At 47.2% G+C, this 9005-nt stretch overlaps 1 long non-coding RNA gene across 1 annotated transcript; it reads left to right on the top strand.

The window, feature by feature from the left end:
* Positions 1-1449: 1449 nt before the first annotated feature.
* On the top strand, positions 1450-8667 carry LOC116576627. The gene is made up of 3 exons (XR_004280228.1): positions 1450-1512; positions 3423-3496; positions 7991-8667. It is a non-coding gene; the product is annotated as an uncharacterized LOC116576627 (long non-coding RNA).
* Positions 8668-9005: the final 338 nt, after the last annotated feature.

Here is a 9005-nt window from a genome sequence, read left to right as displayed (position 1 = left end):
CGAAACCACAATGAGATACCACCTCATGCCAGTCAGAATGGCTAAAATTAACCAGTCAGGAAATAACAGGTGTTGGCGAGGATGCGGAGAAAAGAGAACCCTCCTACACTGTTGGTACAGTCACTCTGGAAAACAATATGGAGGTTCCTCAAAAAGTTGAAAATAGAGCTACCCTGCTACCCAGCAATCGCACTACTGGGTACTCTTTATAGCAGCAATGTCCACAATAGCCAAATGATGCAAGAGCCTGGTTGTCCATCAACAGATGAATGGACAGAATACTATGCAGCCATCAAAAACCCCTGAAATCTTGCCATTTGCAACAACATCGTTGGAGCTAGAGGGTATTATGCTAAGCGAAATAAGTCAATCAGAGAAAGACAATTATCATATGATCTCTCTGATATGAGGAATTTGAGAGGCAGGGCAGGGGTCCAAGTGCGGGGGAAGGGAGGGAAAAATGAAACAAGATGGGACCGGGCAAGAAGACAAATCACAGGAGACTCTTAATGTCAGGAAACAAATGGAAGGTTTCTGGGCAGTGGGGGTGGGAGGGTTGGGGTGGCTGGGTGATGGGCATTGGGGACTGTATGTGCTATGGTGAGTGCTGTGGATTATGTAAGACTGATGAATCCCAGACCCATACCCCTGAAGCAAATAATACATTAAATGTTAATTTAAAAACAAAAACAAAAACAAAACAAAACCCTGCATGGTGAAGATAGCTAAGACAAATCAAAGTCGAGAGTTTTAAAAAAAAAAAAAATCCGATCGTTTCACTCTTCTACTTAAAACCCTTTGATGGACTCTCCATGTCCTCACAGTCACAACTAGATAGATCTCTTACTTGGTCCCGTCAGTTGCTGCCAGGAGGGCATAGGAAGCAGAGGGCCAGGAAGTCCAGTGATGCAGCCTGTAACAGTCACCATGTGGACGCAGGGTGGGAAGTGCCTCTGATGCCCGATGCCACTCCTTGGCTCCTGGGAATGTTGGCTGCTAAGGGCTCATAGTTGCCCCCTTCTCTGAAGGGCTGCCTTCAGCCGGGGGGTGGGGGGATAGGGAACCTTCCTGGAGGTTGGGTTCCACCTCTAAGGGTATCATAGAGCCAACAACTGACTGATATGGGGGTTCAAAAGGCTGACCCCAGCATGTCAAGGTGGAACAATCCCGTACTGTAACACGCTTCAGAGGCCACACACATCCGCCCTTAGACAGTGAAGACCAGACTTTCCTGAGACCACATAGTTGCTCGGCCAACTCTCCCTTCCTTACCCTGCATCCCTGATCTCCTCGGAGGCTCCCTCCTGGAAGGCACGCCCTCAACAAAACAAGTGGACCCAAATCCATGGGTCTAGCTGTTTCCACGCAACCCAACGGTCGGCGCTAGGAGAGGATTCTGGAATCAGATCACCATGGATAGGAGGGCAACACGGGTCCGCGAGGGAAGTTCCGATGTTGACCGTCCCCGGCACGTGGCAGCAGGTGCAATCGTTAGAATTCGCCCCTCATCAGGTGGGAGGGAGACACGGGAACGGGAACTGTTTGAGGGCAACAGGGGAGAGAAATTATGAGGATCTGGGAATGGGAAGCCTACAGCGGAACAACATCCACAGCTCTGAAAAAGGAAAGGACAGGTGCAGGGCAACCACGCCTGAATTTAAAGCAAAATGTGAGAATTGGGGGAGGTCTCCTGGGATGTAAGGAGAAGCTTGATCCCTGAGGCTGGGCGGCAGAAAGACCTGAAGACCAGGCCCAGGACCGACCCAAAAGAGGGACAGCTTTTCGCAGAAGGATGAAGTAGCTGAAGCAAGTCTCCTACTCCCAGTCAGGGGCCTGGTAGGGGAGGATTTGGATGTAGAGATTTGGGATGGGCACAGGCGTAGATGCCCCTGAGAATCTGGAGTCCTCAGATGCCCCAGGACTTTCTGGGTCTGCTGAAGTAAGTAGCCAGATTACCTGCAGTGAAAGATAAAGTTCCCTTTTCCCCTTCGCTCCTCTTGGCTTAAGAGTTCCACAGCAGCCTCAAATGAGGCAAGTGCCTTCTAAGACAATGCTGGCCCCTCCCGCGATCTGCCTCCACCTCCCTGACCGGCCAATCAAAGCTCAGAGGGAGAGCCCCTGGCAGGTGAGGCGAGACAGAGCGGACATGGAAATCCCAAGTGAAACTCATCACCACCTGCCACACCTCCAGCTACAACACCTTGCACTGGATGTTCTCCTTTATCAATAAGTCTCTAAAACACCTGCTAAGTTGATTTTCTCCACCTCCTCCATCAAGAGAGATGGGCAACAGGTGATCAATATCTCCTTGCAAAGAAGTACCCAAGGCCCAGATTATTGAATGTCACTGTCCAGATTCTTTCCCCATGAGCGGAGCTAGTTAGGGGACTTCCAGAACCTGATACAAAATGAAAATGTGGGGCAACTTGTTCAAGATCAGGGAGAAAGTGACATTAAGATATTGATGGGTGGCTCAGTGGGTCAAGTGTCTGCCTTCGGCTCAGGTCATGATCCCAGGGTCCTGAGATCGAGCCCCACATCCGGCTCCCTGCTCAGTGGGGAGCCTGCTTCTCCCCCTGCCTGTGCCATCTGACAAATTAAATAAATAAAGTCTGGTCACCTGTTACATCATGGCCATCAACAGGGGACATTAGGTCACGTGAAATGAGCCAGGCCCAGCAGCATAGCTATGGTGGGATTCTGCTTTTCTGAAGTACCTAGAGGAGTCCCATTTACGGAGACAGGAGGCAGAACGGGGGTTGCCAGGGACTAGGAGGAGGAGAGAAGGGGAGTGCTGTTCAGTGGGTAGAGCCTGCCAGTTTTGCAGGACAAAAGACTTTGCAGATGGGAGGTAGTGATGGCCGCATAGTGATGGCTGTGAAAACTTAATGCCGCTGAACGTACTCTTAAAGACGGTTGATGGTAAATTTTACGTTATCTGTATTTTATCACAATTAATAATAGTAATAGGTTTTAAAAGCATAGTATGGGTCATTGTGCTAGGTAAAGAAAAATTCAGATTTCCAATCTTTAGAATAAATCTTACCTTTCCTCATATTCTGCAGTGCCAGTTTTTTTTTTTTTAAAGATTTTATTTATTTATTCGACAGACAGAGATCACAAGTAGGCAGAGAGGCAGGCAGAGAGAGAGAGAGAGAGGGAAGCAGGCTTCCTGCGGAGCAGGGAGCCCGATGCGGGGCTCGATCCCAGGACCCTGAGATCATGACCCGAGCCAAAGGCAGCAGCCCAAACCACTGAGCCACCCAGGCGCCCCTGCAGTGCCAGTTTTAAATGCAAATGATAAGAGTTTGATCCTGTGGGTGGAATCGCCAACACCGCACAATTTGTCTTTTGTAACTCATAGATGTGTGTTTCATTCTTATCAGAGCAACGAAAATGCTACACAAAACCTTTCATTTCAGTTCTTGACATGTGCACATCCTACCAACACCACATGCCTGCTGATGAACAAGACCGACTGCACGGAAAAGGAACTGTGAGTTTTGCCCTAACTTCCCATCCCTTCTAGATCATCATTTCCAGCACAAGGGTTTGGCTCATACAGAGAAATACAAGGAGAGAAGGATGGGCTCTGCTTTCAAGCTGGTTCTTGTTTCTTTGGATGCGATTACCTTCTTCCTGTGTTGGAAGCAAGGTCTGGTCAGTGACCTGTTGGGGCCTCCTACCCATGCATCGAGTGGGCCCAGGATACATGGGAGTTCGGGGAAACTCAACGCAGGTGCAAGCTAAGTGTGTCACGGACGCCGGGGGCAATCATGGATGCTGTCTGCAGCTGTGCGGTGAGGCATGTGGGGAAGAGCCTGCTTGTGATCCCACCGGACTTCACTCACAAAACTCACAAGACATAAAACACAAAACACAGGTTCAAAGATAATTCTTCAGGATTTCAAGAGAGAGGGCACCATGTGACTGCACACGTCACAGGCTCATGCAGCGGTCCCTGCTCACCAGCCACTCTCTTCCAGAGCATTTAACTTAAAAGATGGGGGGGGGGGGTTTAAGATTGAGGGGGTGGGTGCATTATCTCCTAGAGCCGAGCTGCTCTACTTCTGCTAATACTGGTACCATGTTAAGTAAATTTTTTAAATTTAAATTCTAGCTAGTTGACGTACAGTTCAATATTGGTTTCGGGAGTAGAGTTCAGTTCATTTACATATGACCCAAGGTGCTCCTCCTGACAAGTGCCTCCTTGCTACGCACCCCGCATCTAGCCCATCCCCCACCCACGTCCCTCCATCAGCCCTAAGTTTGTTCTCTAAGTTCTCTAAGTCTCTCATGATTGGTTTCCTTCTCTTTTTACTTCCCCACCTCCCGTATGTGCATCCATTTTGCTTCTTAAATTCCACATGTGAGTAAAGTCATACAGTAGGGCTTTTGTGGATTGACTTCTTTGGCTTATCATAATGTTTTAGCTCCAACCACATCGTGCAAATGGAAGACTCCATTCTTACGGATGGCTGAGCAGAGTTCTACTTACCTAAACCACATCCTCTTGATCCTGTCCTCAGTCGGCGGACGTCTGGGCTCTCTCAGCAGTTCGGCTCTAGTCGATAATGCTGCCGCCGTGTAGTCTGGTGGTGTTGTTTTAATGCCTGTGCCCTATTACTGACTTCAGTCTCTGCTCATTCACGTCTTTTTAAAAATCCTTTCACATTCTTTTAAAAAATAAACAAACAAAAAACCTCTTTAAAAGACCTCTCTCTGGGGACGCCTGGGTGGCTCAGTTGGTTAAGCAGCTGCCTTCGGCTCAGGTCATGATCCCAGCGTCCTGGGATCGAGTCCCACATCGGGCTCCTTGCTCCGCAGGGAGCCTGCTTCTCCCTCCGACTCTGCCTTCCACTCTGTCTGCCTGTGCTCGCTCTCGCTCGCTCTCTCTCTGACAAATAAATAAATAAATAAATAAGAATTAAAAAATTAAAAAAAAAAAAAAAAGACCTCTCTCTGGCCCGTGAATGTCTTGCTGCAGACAGTTTCTCATTTCTCAACCTTCTGTTTCGCTAAGTGGGTTCACAGTCTCTGCTTGGACTCAAGTCCATATCCCAGCCCAAACCTAAGAGCAAGTGTGTCACATTTGTTGCATTGATGAATGATCTTATTTAATTCCCGTGTAAATGAATTAAGCCTTAGAGATCATTGTAACAAGAAAACCACTATTTTGATGAAAAACCCATCAAATCCTTAGCCTCCCGCCGGCCAGCTCCCCTCTCCAGCTACTGCTTTCCTGCCCCCAGGCTCCGACCCAGCGCCCCGCCTTCCGCCCATTGCCAAGCCCGGAGAGCATAGCCTGCGCTCTGCCTTCACCACCTCCTCTCTCCCTTCCTCCCTCCTTCTCCCTACTCGCCCTCCCCCCCCACCCACCCCCCCCCCCGCCATCTGTTGTCGTTGGAGCCACCATCATTGTGAATCAGTGTCGGTCTAGAAGCAGGACCGGGCACAGCCCGGCGCTTTACGGGCGTCATCCTAACACCAGTGACGTTGTCCCACTCTATTGTTGAGGCTATCAGTTACACAAATAAGCTCACCTTATCTCTACTTCCATTAGAAGATGAATCTTCAGTGGTTTATCATAACGCTGTTAAAATAAACCAGGGACGCCAGCATGACTCAGTCGGTTAAGCCTCTGACTCTTGATCTCAGCTCAGGTCTTGATCTCAGGGTTGTGGATTTAAGCCCCGTGTTTCTCCCCGCGCTGGGCGTGGAGGAGACTTTAAGTAAATAGGGGCGCCTGGGTGGCTCAGTCGTTAAGCACCTGCCTTCTGCCTTCTGCTCAGGTCATGATCCCAGGGACCTAGGATCGAGCCCCACATCGGACTCTCTGCTCAGCCCGAAGCCTGCTTCCTCTCTCTCCCACTCCCCCTGCTTGTGTCCCCATCTCCCTGTCTCTGTCAAATAAATAAAATCTTTAAACAATAATAAATAAATAAAAATAGAAATAAGTAAACCAGGACCTCACAAGTGGGAGCGATTTGGGACCCAATCCTCCTCCCAGACGTCAATATCTGAACACATTTTCGATATGTTACAGGTTGGGGCGCTGTAATAGGTTTCCTGTTGGGAAAGGTCAGGGATGCTGCCAGGTGTTGCAAAATACACAAAACATCCCCACTTCAAAGAATTACCAGCATCAAAATGTCACGAGTGCTGAGGCTGATGAGCCCTGAGATAAGTTAATCTTTCATATGGTTTGGAAACCATGCACCATTAAGATAAACTTAGGTTACCGCTGACTCTTTTATATCAAATTATTCAATTTTTAAAAACTCATTCATTTCCACACCTTGCTGTAACACCAGAAGTGGTTTTTTCTTTCTTTCTTTCTTTTTTTTTTTTTAAGATTATTTATTTATTTGACAGACACAGCAAGAGAGGGAACACAAGCAGGGGGACTGGGAGAGGGAGAAGCAGGCTTCCCGCTGAGCAGGGAGCCCAATGTGGGGCTGGATCCCAGGACCCTGGGATCATGACCTGAGCTGAAGGCAGATGCTTAATGACTGAGCCACCCAGGCACCCCACCAGAACAGTTTCAAAGCATTTTTAAAATGAGTTAAAGTATTTTTTATTTCCATAAAGTGAAGAGCAAAATTTACATATTTTAGCATCATATGGAATACAATTTTCTGAACAAGTAAATGTTACTAGCTCTGCAGACAATGGTTTCTTTTTTATTTTTTTTTTAAGTTTCTTCTTTTTTTTTTTTTTTGTTAAAGATTTTTATTTATTTATTTGACAGAGACACAGGGAGAGAGAGACCACAAGCAGGGGAAGTGGGAGAGGGAGAAGCAGGCTTCCCCCTGAGCAGGGAGCCCAATGTGGGGCTCTATCCTAGGACCCCAGGATTATGACCTGAGCCAAAGGCAGATGATTAACAGTTAAGCCACCCAGGTGCCCCAAGTTTCTTCTTTTTTTAAATTAACCTCTATCCAACCTGGGGCTTGAACTCATGACCCTGAGATCAAGAGTCACATGCTCTTCTGCCTGAGCCAGCCGAGTGCCCCAAACAATGGTTTCTTTTATAAGAAAACTGGAGAACTCTCAGAGTTTTGCAACTTTTTCCCTTGAGCTGTCAATCTTGCTGGCAAGCACTAAACAGAGCCTGTTTACTATCCATTTAAGAAAAACTTATTTCTCATCCAAACTTTTCTCAGTTGAGGGGCTCCTGCTGCGTTGTAACGGCGGATTTGAAAGAAAAGTTTTTAAACGTTCTATTTCAAGCCAGTGTCAGCGGACGACAGCGGACAAGCCCACCATTCTCTCCATTTTCTTTTATTTTTGGTGTTTAACTTCTTATTCTTCTATCTAATTTATTCAGTGGAACATTTTTCTTATTCTGTATCTTACATAGGGTCAGTTTTTCCTGGCTTTCCTAAAAAGCTTATGTTTTCCCCCAAAGTTTATATTATCCTGCTTTCCCAAAAAGCTTATGTGGTCTTCTACAACGTGTCTCCGTACACCCAGCCTAAGTCCCAGGTGTTGATGGCTTTCGTGCTTGAACTTTCTCCAGGTCTCCGGGCAGCTCCGGGCTTAGCCAAGTTGGCTTTCTGTGTGTTCTATGTGCCAAAATGGCCGGGAGAAGTACGAGCGCCAGCAACAAAATCAGGCTTTTCGAACCTCAGCATTTCTTTGTAACATCCATATTGCTTTTATTTAACAACTCCTCCTCTCCCTTCGCCCTGACTTCCAAACTAAATCAGCCTTCAAGACAGGGTTCCTCCTAGTGCCACAAAGTCTTGTTTATCCTAAAAACTTGGCCATCGGGTTTTAAATTCTGAACAGTACGCCCTACTTAAGGGGGAAGGTGAGGGGGAGAGAAAATCGCTTTCCCAGAAGTTCACAGCTGAAATATTTACCAATCTTCTTTTACAACTTGGAATGATTTCTCCCTTCCTTATTTTATTACGAGGAAGACTGGCTGCCGGCCGTTGTTGCCCAATGACTTCCAAAGGCCGCCCGCTGCTGTCTTTGTCCACAGGTTGTCTCGCTGAAGACTCCGGTTCTCCACCTCGTGCCCATCTGCCACCTGTGTCCACTCACCAGCGGTTCATGTCATTTCTGAGAGGGCCTCATGATCAGATACTTGCACTGTGTTAACTGGAAAGTACCAGTCCGTTCTAAAGAGATTGTGATTTCCCTCTTGGCCTTCTGCTTGCGACCGGAGTTGATATTCCCAAGGAAACATCGGACCCTTGTATTCGGCGGTGGCCCTCCAATTGTAAACTTGCTCCAGATGCGACTAAAATCATCCGGATGATTTCAGAACAAAAAGAATAAATACGAACATGATCTTCCCACTTTCCCCAGAACTATTTGGCTAAATAATGAATAAATATTTGGAGTAAGACTGGAAATCTATCTGCCAAGGTATGCGTTAGGCCCTTTTCCTTCATGAAACTCAAGCGTTAAATGCCACCATTTATCTGTTGTTTCTCCCATCCTCCCAGAAAGATTTTTTAAAGCTTCTCCCATGTAGAGTTTGGGCATCAAACGCCTAATCAGAGCCTCTGTCGCTCCTAATTCCATCTAAATACACTCTTCATTGAATCATCTTGCCGCTAATTCCAAATCTATAATAGAAGACCCTTTGGGGGGTTCCATCCTGACATTCCTGAGGCCAGCTCCCTTCTGAAGACTTTCCCGAAATGAAGATATGAGAACAGAGAACCCTAAAGAACTTACTGCTATGTAATAGTCTCTTTTCTACCAAGAAAAAAGCCACTAAGGAACCACATTTTTAGCCTCAACTGACGGAGCCACCCAGGAGCCCCCGAAAGGGACGGATTCCTGGATTGTTTCTCACTTTGGGGGTTTCTGGACCACTTGGGTAATATCACGGCAACCCTCTAATCTGTAAGGTTGCAAGACGGTTTCAGTTTCCCAGGAGACTTCTCGGGAGACAGACTGAAGCTTCCTTTCCATTTCCGGGCGTTGGTGAATGTTTCAGGTCTTTCCTGCTCATCATTTTTTGCTCTTAGAGGACACATTTCTGT

The sequence above is a fragment of the Mustela erminea genome, chromosome 17 (assembly GCF_009829155.1).
Source record: "Mustela erminea isolate mMusErm1 chromosome 17, mMusErm1.Pri, whole genome shotgun sequence".
Classification (NCBI taxonomy): domain Eukaryota; kingdom Metazoa; phylum Chordata; class Mammalia; order Carnivora; family Mustelidae; genus Mustela; species Mustela erminea.
This window is presented reverse-complemented; position numbering and strand designations above follow the sequence as displayed.